This window comes from Phascolarctos cinereus, unplaced genomic scaffold, assembly GCF_003287225.1.
Source record: "Phascolarctos cinereus isolate Bilbo 61053 unplaced genomic scaffold, phaCin_HiC Scaffold_1;HRSCAF=81, whole genome shotgun sequence".
NCBI classification, from domain to species: domain Eukaryota; kingdom Metazoa; phylum Chordata; class Mammalia; order Diprotodontia; family Phascolarctidae; genus Phascolarctos; species Phascolarctos cinereus.
Window position 1 is genome coordinate 65,978,966 of NW_027555514.1, and position 16,138 is coordinate 65,995,103.

Consider the following 16,138-nt stretch of genomic DNA (forward strand, 5'->3'; position numbering starts at 1 on the left):
TTACCTCCCCAATCCCCCACCACCAATAGATTTCCTAATACTAACTAGGGACCAGCAGAGCACACAGGCTGCCCATTGGTCAATTATCTCTTCCTCTTACTACATGGCTAGCCCTTCTCTTTTTCTAGCCATAGATTTCTTTGCTGATGTCCATCTCCTCACTTCTCATCTATACTGTGTTTCAGCTTCCTTCTGCCAACCATATCCAATCCCCACTACCCTTTGTGTGATCCTCAACTTTGCTCCTTTGGAGGGAGTATGCCCTGACTTGCATGCAGCCAGTCTTACAACACCACTGGAATAATATTTATATTTAAGAATATTAAAAAAGATGGGCCTCCATTTCATAGAAGAGTTTTGGACCATTATACTAATGGTGCAGTTTCCCAAAGGTAATCCAGCCCTCTCTCCTCCTCCTTGTCAGTTCTAGAACATGGGCTGGTCATGGTTAGAATGAGGGACAGACAGTCCTAATGGTCTATTGGTATCCAGGAAACGTCCAGAGATCTCAAGGAAGTTGCTCCATATGTTGTGTGGACCCCCTGTGGATAAATTTATTGGAGGAAATAGATGAGAGTCACACAGGATGGGCAGAAATGGGTGGAATCCGCATCTTTGGAGAAAATAACCACACCAATGAGATCACAATTCCAACATTTTTCCTTTCTACTATTTGTATACAAATTTCAATTATATTATGAATTAAGTAGACTTGAGATATTCTGGGAACTTACTATAGTGCCTGGTACATAGTAGGTGATTAAAAACTGTTGATTGGTTGATTGATTAAACCTAGCCACAATTATAATCTCGCCAAAATTTTCCATGGGAAAATGCATTTACTTTCCAAACAGCCTCCTTACAAAGAACTTTTGGAACTGACAGTGTTTGTAAGTTGGAGATTGCCTGTATTTTTCTTTGTCCCAGTCAACACCCAGCTGCAGAACTTATTTAAAACTGGAGGTATCCTTCTGCCAAGTGCAGCGGGCTGTACACAGCGGACAGCACGTCCACTACCTGACCTTCTTTTTACTACGTACCATCCCTCGCAGTCTCCTGTTGTTTCATCTCTTGCTTGCTCGTCAGCATGACTGTAAGGGAATATCACACAATTTCCCCATTTGCTCATTCCTACAGATGTTTTTAAATCTTAAATTTTGCCTCTAATTTCAGCCAAATGGCTTTCACCAGAAACTATCTGAAGAGTACTTCAGCACTCACTTCAAAGGTGAAGGGTCTCTGCTGATGGTTTCTAGCATTTTCATGAATCCACTCAACAAATATCTATTGTGTTCTCATTATTGCTGAGACACAGTGCGAGGCACTGGGGTGTGGAGGGATACAAAGATAGGATCATAGGTTGAGAGCCAGTTATTGATCTCAGAGGCCATTAAGTCTGACCCCTTAACTTTTGGTTCCTGACTTCAGGCAATCTACTGTCTATCTAGTAAGGGAAATGATTAGAAGGGGATACATAATGTCCTATGGGAGAAGAGACAGAGATGGCTTTTGGCTGAGGGGTCAGGGAAGGCTTCATGAAAAAGATGCCATTTGAATGGGACCTTGACAAGTAGCATTTCTACAGATGGAGCTAAGAAAGAATATCATAGGTAGAAGGAGCTACATATGTAGAAGGGAACTTGGGAGAAGTTCCCTGCTCTCAAGGAACTTACAAGCAAATGGGGGAAGACACCCATACGTGTATGTATGGATGGATGTATAGATAACATTTCTTTTAACTCTGCCTAGTATTCTTTAGGTAATATGGATACTCTCTGTCAGGGCCAGGCCTGATACATCTCCCTCAGGGCTGTAGGATACCCGGACAGGTGTCTCTTTACTCTGCCATTGACTCAAGCCCCCCTCCCCCATCTATGTTCCATCCATTTATTTGGGGTTGCACTATACTTGGCACACTTACATGTGAAATCAGAGCTGTGGTATGACCAGGACTTTGCCCAGGGCACTGATGTCAGGTGTGCTGCTTCCTCTTGGCTCTGGACTGATATCTCTGGCCTCGCTGTCCTCTGCTAACCCCATTTCATGTGGCACAACATCTCCTGATCCCTTGATCCCTGTCGCTAGGGTCTCATGGCTGTTTTACCTTTGCCCTCCTTTGCCCACCTATGGAATCTTTCCTCAATCTGCCAGCAGCCTTCCCACACCTCATACTGGTGGGTGTTCAAAGTGGACAAAGCTGAACTCTCAAAGGGATGGGACACCCCCGTCCTGGTGTAACTGCCTCGGACTAGTGAGAATGACCAACTTTATTGTGTTGTCTGCCCTGTCACATGGGATCGGGGTAATGTATGCCAATTGAGGTGGAATCCCAGGCTCTCCTATACCCAGGCTGAGCTCCTCCCGGGGGTGGCTTCACCCTGTTCAATCTCTAGCAGCCTTCTCCAAAGTAAGCCTTGGATTCTGAAATACAAAGTCCCTCCCTGAGGTTGCCCTTCTTCACTCAAATTGAATTCATGCCAAGAACCAGAATTGGTCTTTACAGCTCTGAAGCAAAAAGTTCTGGAATGGGTGGCAGATTGTATTTGGAGTTAGAAAAACCTAAGCTGGAATCATTCCTCAGACAACTGGTAACTGGGTGACCTTGGATAAGTTACTTAACCACTCAGTTTCCTCATCTATAAGATGGGGATAATAACATTACCTACCTCCCAGGTTTGTTATGAGGATCAAATGAGATAATATTTGTAAAATGCTTTATAAACCTTAAAGAACTATATACATGTTGGTGAATAATAATAATAGCAACAATAATCAGGTACGAGTGCCAGGCCTAGAGTCAGGAAGATTTGAGTTCAAATCCAGCCACAGACACTTACTAGTTATGTGAATCTGAGCAACCCATTTAACCTCTGCTTGCCTCAGTTTCCCCATCTGTAAAATGGCCCACCTCACAAAGTTGTTTTAAGGATCAAATGAGATAATATTCATAAAGTGCTTAGCACAGTGTATGGCACATAGTAGGTGCTATATAGAGGTTAGCTATTTGATTAGCCAAATTATTGTTGTTATTTAAATGATGATCATAAGTGATCCCCTTATATCTTCATTGTTGTCATCCAGGACACCTGTAGCAACTGCCTACATCCAGGGAAGGCACTCTGCAACATTGGCTCCGTCTAGCTGCCACTCGCCACCATTGTCTCGTACAGATATCTCCTCCTTCCACATTCTAAGTCTGCTCATCGTCTCATTTGGCTGCCATAACCTCACTGTCTCTTTGAACAATACAACTATGTAATCTCTAGCAACCATTTCATTTCTAAACCATAAGAAAACAGACTTTCTCCTTGGCCTGCTTAATGACATAGCTGTAAAGTTCAGCCAACAGTCTTTTCTCCTTTTTTTTTTCATCCTAGAGATTTCTTTTTAAATCTATCATAAATTGTCCCAGTTCTAAAGCTCAAATCCTTCTCATTCATGCCTGGCATATTAATCCCTGAAAAAAATGTCTCCTGGAGTCATCCCCACTGACGATGATCAAGATTCCTACAAGTGACTTCTTTGAATTTTATGATGATAACAAGCTGTCCTCTGCACGGTTCTGTGATCTGTCCTCTTTCCATCAGAGAGTCTATCTTGCTCTTCTTTTTGGCTCTTCTGACTTCTTTTTCTCACTCCATCTGGTACTTTAGTGGAATCATCAGGCATCACACCAGAATCACTTACTTTTTTTTTGTTCCCCGTTATTCCATCATTATTTCCTCTATTACTGGTTCCCTCTCCCCCTTCTTTCCCTACTCACTCCAAGGTCTGTGCCTGTTTTCCCCGTTCTCCTTGGGTCCCACTATTCTCCACGATCTTTCTCCTTCCTTACCTTTCTCCACATCCACTTCCAACTCCTGGGTCACTTTGTTCCATCTTATATTCTGGAATGATTCATCCAACCACTTCTTATAACTGCTGCAAGTGTTCCCTCAAGCCACTTTTCCTTTCTGTCCTCCACAGATGGCAGATTTTTTTCTTTTACCCATGGGCAGACTCAGAATTTTATTTAGGAAAAGATTAAATGGCGGCAGATAGATGTAATTTTTTTCTCCTATAATTATGTTATGGCATATTTATTAGGCATTCTGATTTAACATTTCTGTATTCTAACCCTTCCTTCTCCTTACTTTCCCTCTCATCACATAAAGGCCATGTGTGTCTCACACCATTTGACTAAGCCTCCAGATGGTTTCAAAAGGCATAGTGAGTTAAGAAAACAAGCAAACCTTATTGTATCCTAATTACGAATTCTAATATGATATTGGTGGATTGGGGGAAAATTTCATGGTGGATAAAGAGCTGGACTTAATTCTAGGAAGACCTGAGTTCAAGTTTCACCTCTGATACATGTTAGCTGTATGATACTGGGTAAGTCATTAACCTTTCTGGGTTCTAGGCAACTCTCTAATACATTATCAATTGCAAAGAAGGCCCCAATCTGTATTGGTAGGGAGTTTCCTATATCAGTGAGATCACAGGCCCAGTCCTTACCCTTCATGTAATGATAGTCTCTGCAAATGTCCTACTTATGCTGTGGAACTGATCTTGAGTTCTCAAAGGCCATGTGGGTAGAGCACAAGCTATCATACATTCTACTGTGCTGGAAAGAAGGTGGGCATGTTCCAAGTGACAAACTGTGTCTTCTGTCCAAGGATCGATTTAGTTACAAGGATACTGACACTAAGTAGGTTGCTCTATAGATGATAAATTCTTTGACAATGGCAACCAATGAACAGAAATGGATACAGAAAGGCTGTAGGTCCTGTGAGGGATGCTGCTGCTTGCAGAAGAAATAGTGGAGAGATAGCACAGTACAGTGGAACTGGATTTAGAGTCTGAGGACCCAAGTTCTAATTCTACCTATGACACTAGTGTGACTCTAGTCCATTTACAAACTTTTGGGGCCTCAATTTCTTCTTATGTAAAAATTGGGAGATGGATTTGATAACCTCTGAGGTCCCTTGCACCTCTAAATCTATGATCCTATGAATGACAATGGTGAAGGGATAGAAAGGGAATGCTAAGAAACCCATAATTTTTAGACTGTGCACAAACATTAACTGCTGCTCCTCTAAATAAGACAGTAACCAACAAGTTGAAACATTGCTAGAGGGTCTGAGTCGCATCCTGAGTTACATTCTCACTATAAATTAAACCAGGAGGTGCAAAGAGGTTGGAGGCCAACAGAAGGAGGCATCATTGGCTCTCCCCAGAGAAGAGATGGTGGAGTGACTCCATTGTACCCCCAAGAACAAGGGACATCATTTCATGGGACACGATCATCTTGCTGGCAATTTTTATGGTGAAGATAGACTAAAGGGCCACTATTGAAAGAAGTTACAACTTACAAAGCCAGTCTCTACTGTAGAGGATGAAAAAAATAGAACCCAGTTACTAAAGTCAGAGAAGTACAGGGAAACATCTGGAGATCACTGGCATGGATGTGCTTGGCACATACTAGGCATTATATAAATGCTTGTTTCCTTCCCCCTTCCATGTAGAAACAAAGCAGATAGCTCTAATTAAGTGAATAGACTTTTTTGCTTTTTCTTTGGCTTTTGTTTGCTTCTGTCTGTGCCAAGGCATGGCCAGGAAAATCTTAAGTCTCAAATGAAGGTAATGGAGAATATTGGGTCTTCCTATTACTAGAAAAATGTGGGAACCCTGCCATAAGTGCATTAAACCTTGTCTACTGAATGAGCTTTCTATGATTGTGCACTGCCGTGGTACCAACAGAGGTTAAACAAAAGGAAAACCACATTAGCAGCCCTGTAGCATCAGATGCTTGAGTCGCCCTTCCATGCACATGTCTTGGCCACACATGATTCCTATACATTTGTTCCTTCACACACATGCCCTCCCTACACATTTTCCTTATGTTTTTGTCCCTCTACACAAGCATTTATTGAGCCACTAAGACATGCCACTATGTGTATACATGGGCATATGTGCTCCCTATATGTGTGTTTTTCTATATGTGTTCCCTATGTGTGTTTTTCCATATGTGTTCCCTATGTGTGTCAACTTTTCCAACTGATGATGTGTGCATTTGTGGGGGAGCATGCCCAAGATCTGTGAGGGAGAGATTTTATTGTTACTTTTCTTACTATGCCATTTTATTAAATGCCTTTACTTTGAACTTAATGTGTATCCTTTGGCTGATTGTTAAAGGGAAACGCACCAATGGAAGCATATGGGCTGTGGTTTTGAGTCCACATAGACCCACAGAGTACCTTAAATCTAGAAAAACAAATACCGGGGGGACCTGTTCTGTGAGTTGGTGTGATCTCAGGCATTCTACTTGTACTCCAAGGAATAATGTTGCAGATCTATGGATGCCATGAAGTGAGATAACAACTAATAATAGTCAAAGGAAAGAGAGGTGTAGTGGTGGTTGATACCCCCTGCTGAGTGGTACCTAGGTAGTTGTTTGATGATTTGACAGAAATAATGGAGGGGTCTACTGTATTCCAAGAGCATATATCTAGGACATTACAAATGGCATCCTGAGGCATGTCAGACCTAAAGACCGATGGCCATATCTAGCAATTAAAGTGTGAGCAAATGATAACAGAAAGGAACCTAGAAAGCATTGCTAAAGATGAAAAAGCTCTGAACAGAAAAACTGAAGATCCCTGAAAGTATGCATTGTGGAAGAGAAGTCAACCAGTCAAACAACAAGCATTTATTAAGCACCTAAGACACGTCAAACATGTTTTAGACCAAAATTAAACAATCTCCGCTTAAATTCTGTTGGAATAGACAACATGTACTTATGGAAGTATAGAAAAAAATAAATACAAGAAAGGCATGTTTAGCATATGAACAGCTGGTTAAGATAGGGCATGAGAATGGAAATTGGATTTTTGAACCATACCTTAAATTATGGGCTCTTAGCAAATAGTAGTCAATAAAACACATTTGCCTGGAGTCCTATAAATCTGATCAAGAGATCTTTAAACTTGAAGGTGAAAAAGCTGCCAGCCTAGGGACAGCTAGGTGGTGCAGTGGATAAAGCACTGACCCTAAAGTCAGGAGGACCTGAGTTCAAATCTGGCCTCAGACCAAATACTTGATACTTACTAGCTGTGTGACCCTGGGCAAGTCACTTAACCCCAATTGCCCCCCCCCAAAAAAGTTGACAGCCTAGATCTGTCAGATTTTTACTATAGAAAATAATATATAAAAACATAAGCAAAATAGTAAGAAAAAGGTCCAGTAATTCATAGGAGGCACTATCTATGAAAAAATCCAGTGTTAGACACTTACTAGTTATGTGAACCTGGATAAGTCACTTAATATCTATGATGTAGATGTCTATATACATTACACACACACACACACACACACACACACACACACACATTAGAGGCAGTTAGTTGGCACAGAGGATAGAGTGCTGGGTCAGGAGTCAGAAAGACCTGAGTTCAAATACTGCCTCAGATATTTATTGATTGTGTGACCCAGGGCAAGTCACTTAACCTCCCTCTGTCTCAGTTTTCTCACTCAGCTGTAAAATGGGCATAATAATAGTACCTACTTCCATTTACGTATTGATTTAGTTCATTTTCTGTAGGTATCATTATACTTGGTAGTAATTGATTAATGCCTGAAATACATCACAGGAAGGATTTCCCAAATATATCCAAAAGAACAGAATCAGTAAAAATGGTGGAGTGGTAGAGGAGTATCATGGCATAGTCAGAAGACATGCTCATGTGAGGAAATCAAGGAACTTGAGGAAGGGAAAGATGTTGAACAATATTAGAGTCAAATGAAAGAGAAGTAGAATTTTGGTACCAAATAGCTAGATAGCATAGTGAAAAGAGTGCTAGACTTGGAATCAGGAAGAACTGAGTTAGAATCCTGCCCCAGATACTTATTCATTTTCCTCATCTGTAAAATGGGGATAATAATAGTACATACCTCTTGGGTAGTTCTGGGGATTAAATGAGATAGTATGTATAAAGTGCTTTACAAACCTTGAAATACTATATAAATGCTGGGTATTAGTACCAGCTATTAGTACTTATCAGGTATGGAGACACAATATAACAGTGACGGGGGAATTTTGGTTGTCTAGAGATCTGCTGAATTCTCTCTTCCTGCTCCCCCCCCCCCAAATGGAGCTGCTAATACATTCTTGACTTGCCTTAATGATAATTTTATCTTATAAAAGTATGATAAGCAATAAGGGAAATAACTTTTTGGACCTGATTTTTACTAACAAGAAGGAACTCATTGATAAAGTAGATATCATAGCCACCTTGGTAGCAAGGGACCACTCCATTATAGAATTCATGAGAAAGGAACACAAGAGAAAGAGGCAGTGAGATAACACAGTGGATAGAGCATTGGGCCTGGAGTGAGGAAGACCTGAGTTCACATCTGACCTCTGACATTTACTAGCTGTATGATCCTGGGTAAGTTATTTAACCTCTATTTGCCACAGTTTTCTTAACTGTAAAATGGAGATAATAGCAGCACCTACCTTCCTGAGCTGTTGTGGGGATCAAATGAAATAACATTTATAAAATGTTTAATGTAGTGCCTGGCACAGAGTAGGTACCCTATAAATGGTGGTAGTAGTAGCAGCAGCAAGTAGTAGTAGTAGTAGTAGTAATATTTAGGGATGGCAGGCTTCAAAGTGTTCAGAGAAACAATAGGTAGGAACCAATAACTGAATATTTTTCAAGGTGAGTCAGATAGATGGGAAGTTCTTGAGACCAAGTTTCTGAAGACACAAATTATTCCAATGACAAGGAATGGGTGGGGGAAGGTATGCAATAAAATTAGATCATTGTAGCTGCAGAGAAGACACATCAACCATCTCACATTTTCAAGGCACTTATAGAAAGGCAGGTAACTGAGGATGATTACAAAAGAGTAATAGAATCTGCTAAGAATCATTTCAGAAGTGCTGAAACACCAAAAGAACACACACACACACACACACACACACACACACACACACACACAGAGAGTTACAAACAGGGAAAGAAGAGAATCAAAGAAGGGATAAGACTGCTGACCAGAATATAGGATATGATGATAATGGATAATGAAGCTAATCTATCCCATCCTCATTTTGCTTCTATCTTCTGTCCCAAGGAGAATGGCTATTGACCTGGTAGGTTTATCAGTGAGTTGACAACCAAGAGAAATGAGGAGAGAGTAAGATAGTATCTAGTTGACCTCAGGTAATTCAAATCATTAGTCCCTGATGAACTACATTCTATGGTACTGAAGACATGGCAGATTTGATTTTTGAGCTGCTATCAATTATCTTTCTTGGCTCATAGATGGTGCTTAATGAATGCTTGCTGATCATTTGGTTCTGTCATCATGGAGATAAATGAGAATCCCATTGGTGGGAGGGAGGCATCAATAGGGAGTGACAGTAATATTTTAAAAAATAAAAGAACATCAAAACAACATTGAAAAAATCATGGAAAATAACAGAGGTGCTACAGGATGAAAGAAGGGCAAATGCCTCACTTTAAAAAAAAAAAAGGAAGATACTCAAGTCTAGAAACTAAAGATTAATGAGCTTGACTTCTATTTCTTAGAAAATTAGAGTACACATTACTAATCAGAAGGTTTATGAGCATTTAGAAAGAGAAGCACTAGTTGGTAAATCCAGAATGACTTAATCAAAGACAGATCGTGCCAGACTAATCTCATTTCCTTTGGGAGGGAGGATATTTATTGGATTAATAGATCAGAGGAATGCAACAGATGTGATATGAGTGGATTTTAGTCCTTTGTTTGACAGTTTCTCTTGTACTATCCTCATGGGCTATATACTGAGAGGTGGGCTAGATGACCACTGGATCATAGGATTATAAATTTAAAGTCGGAAGGAAACTCAGAGGCCATTTTGCCCCAACCTCCTAATTTTACAGATGAGGAAGCTCAGGCCTAGGGAGACAATAAGATGGTTAGTAGGATTCAGAACTGGTTGAATGACTAAATGCAAAAAGTGGTCATTAATGGGTCAAGATCTGCTTGGCAGAGCCTGCCACTGAGAGGTCCTTGGCCTTGTGCCAGTCAACATGGTTTTTCAGTGGCTTAAATGAAGGCATGCCTATCACATTTGCAGAAAACACGAAACTGGAAGAGATAGCTGGTATGTTGAATGACAGAATTAGAATCCAAAAAGATCTTAGCAGGTTAAAACGATAGGCCAAATCTAACAAAATGAAGGGACAAGTATAAAGTGTTTTGTTTTGGTTCATAGTTATTACTATTATCAATAATATTAATAATAACTGTTATTTATATAGCACTTTAAGGTTCACAGAGCATTTTGCAAATATTATCTCATTTCACCCTTACAAAAGCTCTTAGAGGCAGGTGTTCTTATTATCCCCTTTTTACAAAATGAGTTTTACAAATCCTTGGCAAGATCCTCCCAAATCAAGTTAACTTATGCCCTCAATACAAATATGAGCACAAAAGGGGAGGAAAATATATTGGGAGGATGGGTGTGGGATGGGGAGAAATGGATTCAGATTGAGAAATGAAAGAAGCAAAAGGCTTGGGGACTACTCCAAACCCTATTCTTCTCTCTGTTAAATGTATTGCTCTTGAGCTCCCAATCAGTTTGCACTGGCAGCTCCAACTTGCATTTACAGATTATCAGAAATGTAGATCTCCTCACTTCCTAGATGCTCTTTCTTCCCCATCCCCCCATGTGCATTCAAATAAACAGAACTATCAACTTAGATAGCTATTCAGCTATCTAATAATTCAGCTAATCTAATATAATTTCATACATATAAAAAGTAAAATATACTACCAAAAGAGATAACAAGTCCATCCTTGGCATTCAGCTGACATCGAGAAAGAGGCTTTCTTTCATCTACTCCAATCCTCTACCTGAATGGGTAATAGCAGGAAGTATGTAAAGGTAGATAAAGGAAGTGGGTCTTCTCTCTCTTCTAGTCTACACCCCAATCTAGTCTCATTACGCATGCTTACAGGCTCTGAATTGTTCTTTCCTTGTAATATGATGTCCCTTGTGCCTAGAGCTATTCCTCACCATGGTTAAAAGGGTGAAATGTGATTCTCTTTGGCTCACCAGTATACCCCACCATGAAAAATTTCACCACAAGGTCCCTAGGAAGGTTCCTCTGGTCTCCCAATCAGTCTCATGCTGCTGCCATTTGCTATACTTTATAGGTCACCTTCATGTCCCATGGAGTGAGGGAGAAATATTGTCACTTTCCCTAAAACTAGTGCAAACCACAAAGCCCCCTCCAGATGAAAGATGCATGCTTTGTTCTTACTGCTCTGTGGCAGATTGCTACATTTGTGATAGAGGAGAGATCTCTGGGAACGGGAGGGAAAAGAAATATGTTGGGAAATGTAGGTAATATAAAAACAAAAAGTAGCAATAAAATTTTATTTTAAATAATAAATTTGATCATTTATTGAGTAATATGTGGATTGATATATTCACCATAATACAAGGCTGAAAGGATAAGAAGGATTTAGGACATATTGTATCTTTGAAGTTTAATATATGCAATATAAACAAACCTAATTCCCAAAGTTTTTATGACACAAGGAGAAAAGCATTTCTTCCAGATAAAAAAAACTAAGCTCTCAGTGTTTATGCTGCTTTGTATTCCTATAATATTTTTCTCCTCTATACTCTGAAGAGTGCTTTACAAATATATCCTCATTAGTCAGAGACCTTTGGGAGATAGACAAATGGCAAATTGCATTACATTTGGATTGAGTCCTTTAAAAACAATTTACAATAAAGCCAGACCTCAGGCTGTGGGAGAAAATATTTGTGCAAATGATGGACACCACAATGATACTATTGACAGTCTCTTATGAAATGGTGATATTTGCTTATGCAAGGCTGAAAAACAAACAAACAAACAAAAAAAGATCCAAAATGAAAATAGCACATTCTCCTTATATGTGAGTTAACTTTTCAGAAAGAAAAGTTCTGCTGTCACATTCAAGTGTCCTTAGCTTGTTTTATGGAAGGGCTACCATTGACTCACAAAAATTATTTCTTCCCAGTTTTATTTGCTTTATTATTTTGTTTAAAGAAAACAAAGGATTCATTTGAGATTAATAGAATCAACTTCATTCAGATGATAAAGCACTGCCTGATTGATGTCTGCACCCATTTTTCCTGCTTTTGTCAAGAGCCCAAATATATTTTGCCAAGTAATCAAAGTCCATTGGTATGGGACTCTCCTTACTGGTAGAGATTAAGGCCCTGCCTTATATGAAGGGTGGGGCTGAGTCAGTGAAAGGAGGTTCCAGCTTTTGCCAGTTCCCTTGTGGGGACTTTTCAAGTGGGAGACACCCTTCAGAACTCTCCAAGCAAGGGTCCTCTTTGAATATAGCGAGTTTGGTGGCGGGTTGGCTTTCAGATTCAAGAGAATTTTTAACAAAATGTTTTGTATTATAGAACAATGGTATCAAACTCAAAATGGGGCACACAGGTGGTACAGTGGATAATGTGCTGGGCCTGAAGTCAGGAAGACTGATCTTCCTGAGTCAAATCTAGCCTTAGACACTTCCTAGACCCTGGATAAGTCACTTAACCCTGTTGCCTCAGTTTCTTTATCTATAAAATGACCTGGAGAAGGAAATAGCAAACCGCTCCAGTGTCTTTGCCAAAAAAAACCCAAATGAGGTCACAAAGAATCGGACATGACTGAAAACAACAAACAGTATATAAGGATCATTGCAGTCTTAAAAAGTTACATGTTAACATTGTCTATGTCCTCTTGTATTTTTATTATTTTGTTAAATATTTCCCAATTACATTTTAATCTGGTTTGGGCCACACTTAAGAGTGTTGCAGGCAGGGAAGTGTGTTTGATACTTCTGGCATAAACCATTAGAATTAAAAGGGACATAGAGGTAGCTAGAGGGTGCAGTGGAGAGAACTGGGCCTGGAACTCAGCTCCCCTTACTACTTATGTGACCCTGGGCAAGTCACAATGCTGACTCCTCACTTTCCTCATAGGGATCATAGTACCTACTTCACAAGTTCTAAGAATCAAATGAGATAATATTTGTTAAGCACTTAGCACAGTGCTTGGCACATCTATAGGTACTTAATAAATGCTCTTCCCTTCTTTTCCCTCCCCACCTCAAAAGTAGCCTACTCTAACTTAAACTTGAAGCAGGAATACATTTCACAATGCCTACAATGAATAGTTATACTCTGTCAATAAGGTATAAAATTAGATGACCAAGTCTCTTGTTCTTGGCTAGGCCTGACTCAGGCCAGTCCCTTGGTAGTGTAAGTCTGAATTTAGCATAAAATGAGACTCATGGGTCTTCCAAGAGCTTTAAAATAGAAGTGTACTTCGCCACAGCAGGAGAAAGCTATTCAATAACGAGTGTTGAAGACACCGTGAATTGATTTGGCTCAGTGAAGTTCTCTTGACTCTAAGATGCCCAAGGTGGTCTGCCAGCCATCATTAGGGACCACCTGGAGGACCTCATGGATGTTTTGTGCTGAGGACACCAGAAAGTTATGTTCATGAGGCAATAAACATTCAGTAAGGCTTACTATGAACCAGGTACTGTGCTAAGTGCTAAAGATACAAATATAAGAATAAAGAAAGACGTCCCTGCTCTCAAGTAGCTTATACTATAATTAGGGAAGACAACAATAAAAAAAAAGGAGCTGAAAAACAGGAAGGTGTTGAGAGGGGAAGGTACCCACGTATGAAGGTGTGTTGTCAAAGTCCGCAAAGTCAGACCAAAGCTGGGAGGAGAATGAAGGGTTACTGGCCTGGGACTTTTTTCAGAATGGAGGTCTCAGGACAAATTCACCAACGAAAGAAAGGGCCTGGCATGGCCAAGAGATGAGAAGGTCATAGGGACTGATGGACGTATGTTTTAGGGTAAGGAGACCCCAGGAGCTAAGGCAGATGAGACATGGTGTTGAAGTCCAGAAAGTCAGAGGCAAATACAGGAGAGGAATGAAGGTTGGCAGGCCTGGTGCCATCCTCAAAATGGAGACTCTGAGAGGAACTCACCAATGAGAGAAGGGGGTCAGCATGGCAGAGAGATGTTCTAGCCCAAGCTTTTGGTCCCTTGAGCCAATTACATCTTGAGGATAATTCCAATACCTTTTAAGGAAAACCTAGCCTACCTTACATGGGGAGTAGGGTTTTAGGATATTGCTCTCATCACACTTATGTCATAAGCTAGCTTGATGATAAAGTCCAAGTAAGTTTTCCCAAGATAAAAAATGTTTGGGACATCTTGCTGTCAGTAGCCAGCTGAGTAATTTTGGTTAATCTAGGTCACATAGGTCCAGCTAGCTTGAAAGGCTGGTTAATTCCAATCCAGTAAAATTCAATGAGCAATTATTGAGTACCTACTATATTCCAGGCACTAGGTGATGGAGGGTACAAAAACAAAACACAAAATAGTCCCTGACCTTGAGTACTGAGTGAATACCCAAAGCAGCATTCCAACTTCAGATCCAGAGATGCCATCTGCTATCCATGAATATCCTATGCCCTTGGACTAGCCTTGGTTAATAAACTGTGCCCATACTTGCGCCTTACTCAACACTTCTTTATCTATGTTCCCTCACCCAAACTGCTATTGCAGTCAGTCCCCGGCTCCACTTTGGTGAATGCTTCTAGTCTGCCTTTTCTCCCTGGATTCCCCACTGTATTTCACAGCTGTTACCAGTCATGATACTTGCATACATTAATGATCACAGAATCATAGAATCTGAGAGTTGGAAGGGACCTCAGCAAGACATAGGACAACCCATACATGCAAGAATCATAACATGCTCTGGGGAATAATCATTTTTAAATGATCACACTTGTAACAAATTTAAGACAACAAAGACAAACAACAAAGTTGTCTAATGAATTGTAAAAAGTGTTAAAGTAGATATGTCTCAGACTTTATTACACAGGCATTGCTGACATGTCTGTGACCCAGAAGTCTTGTAGCGTATTATTCTAAATAGATTTTCATATTGGTATAGTAGTTAGGAAATATCATGGCTATCAAATTTGTTCAACCACTTCTAACTGTCTCTCCCCTCATCCTACTACTGACTTATTGACTAGTTGGGTTTCCTACTCTTTCTCTGCTCTAAGAAGTCATATCAAAGGATCTTTACTTCTCTGTCTCTGTATCTCTCTCCAGCTTTGAAATCCCATCCAAAGACAGCACTTTGGCAAAACACCTTAGTGCTAGATCTATCCTTCTCTTCTCTGGGGATGCTTTCCCCTCAGTTGATTTCTCCCAATTGCATTTCCATAAGTGCACAAATACTAACAAAGTACTGTGGTTAATACCCTTTATAAAATAAAAGTAAATGTCTACATAAATAAAAGTAAACAGACTTTCCCCATACCCAGAAGGAAAGAGGCCAGGTTTCCACAAAGCAGTCAGATAGAAACAGGAGATAGAGAATTACTGTCTTGGGGATCTGTAGTCCAATGGGGAGGTTTTCAGCAACACAGACTCTCTATCTCCTCAAACTCTCCATATCCAATTAGTTTAAGTAGTTTCTCTCCCAGAGACCTGATTATCTTCCTTGTGGTGGCTGTCTTTGTCCAAGCTTTTACTCTGCCCGCTTCATGTAACTCTCACACTCTTCCTTCTTCAGCTCTTCTACTCCTCTCATCAGGAGCTGGGTTTTTCTTTGAGTCTGACTAAAGTATTTGAGGTCTAATCCTTTCCTAAGGCAATTGCTTTTAAAAGAAGACTTCTGACAAAGGAAACCAATGCAGCCAAAATTAGAAAGAAAGTAGAAAACTGGGGGTTGGGGTGGGATTTACAGCAAGTTTCTCTGACAAAGGACTCATTTCTTAAATATATAGGAAATTAAATCAAATTTATAAAAATAAGAGTCATTCCCCAATTGATAAATGGTCAAAGGATATGAACAGGAAGTTTTCAGAAAAGAATCAAGGCTACCAATAGTTACATGAAAAAAATGCTCTAAATCACTATTGATTAGGGAAACACAAATTAATACTATTTTGAGGTATCACTTCGTACCTATTAGATTGGCTAATAGAACAGAAAAAGAAAAATAACAAATGCTGAAGGAGATGAAGAAAGATAGGAACATAAATACACTGTTGGTGCAATTGTGACCTGGTCC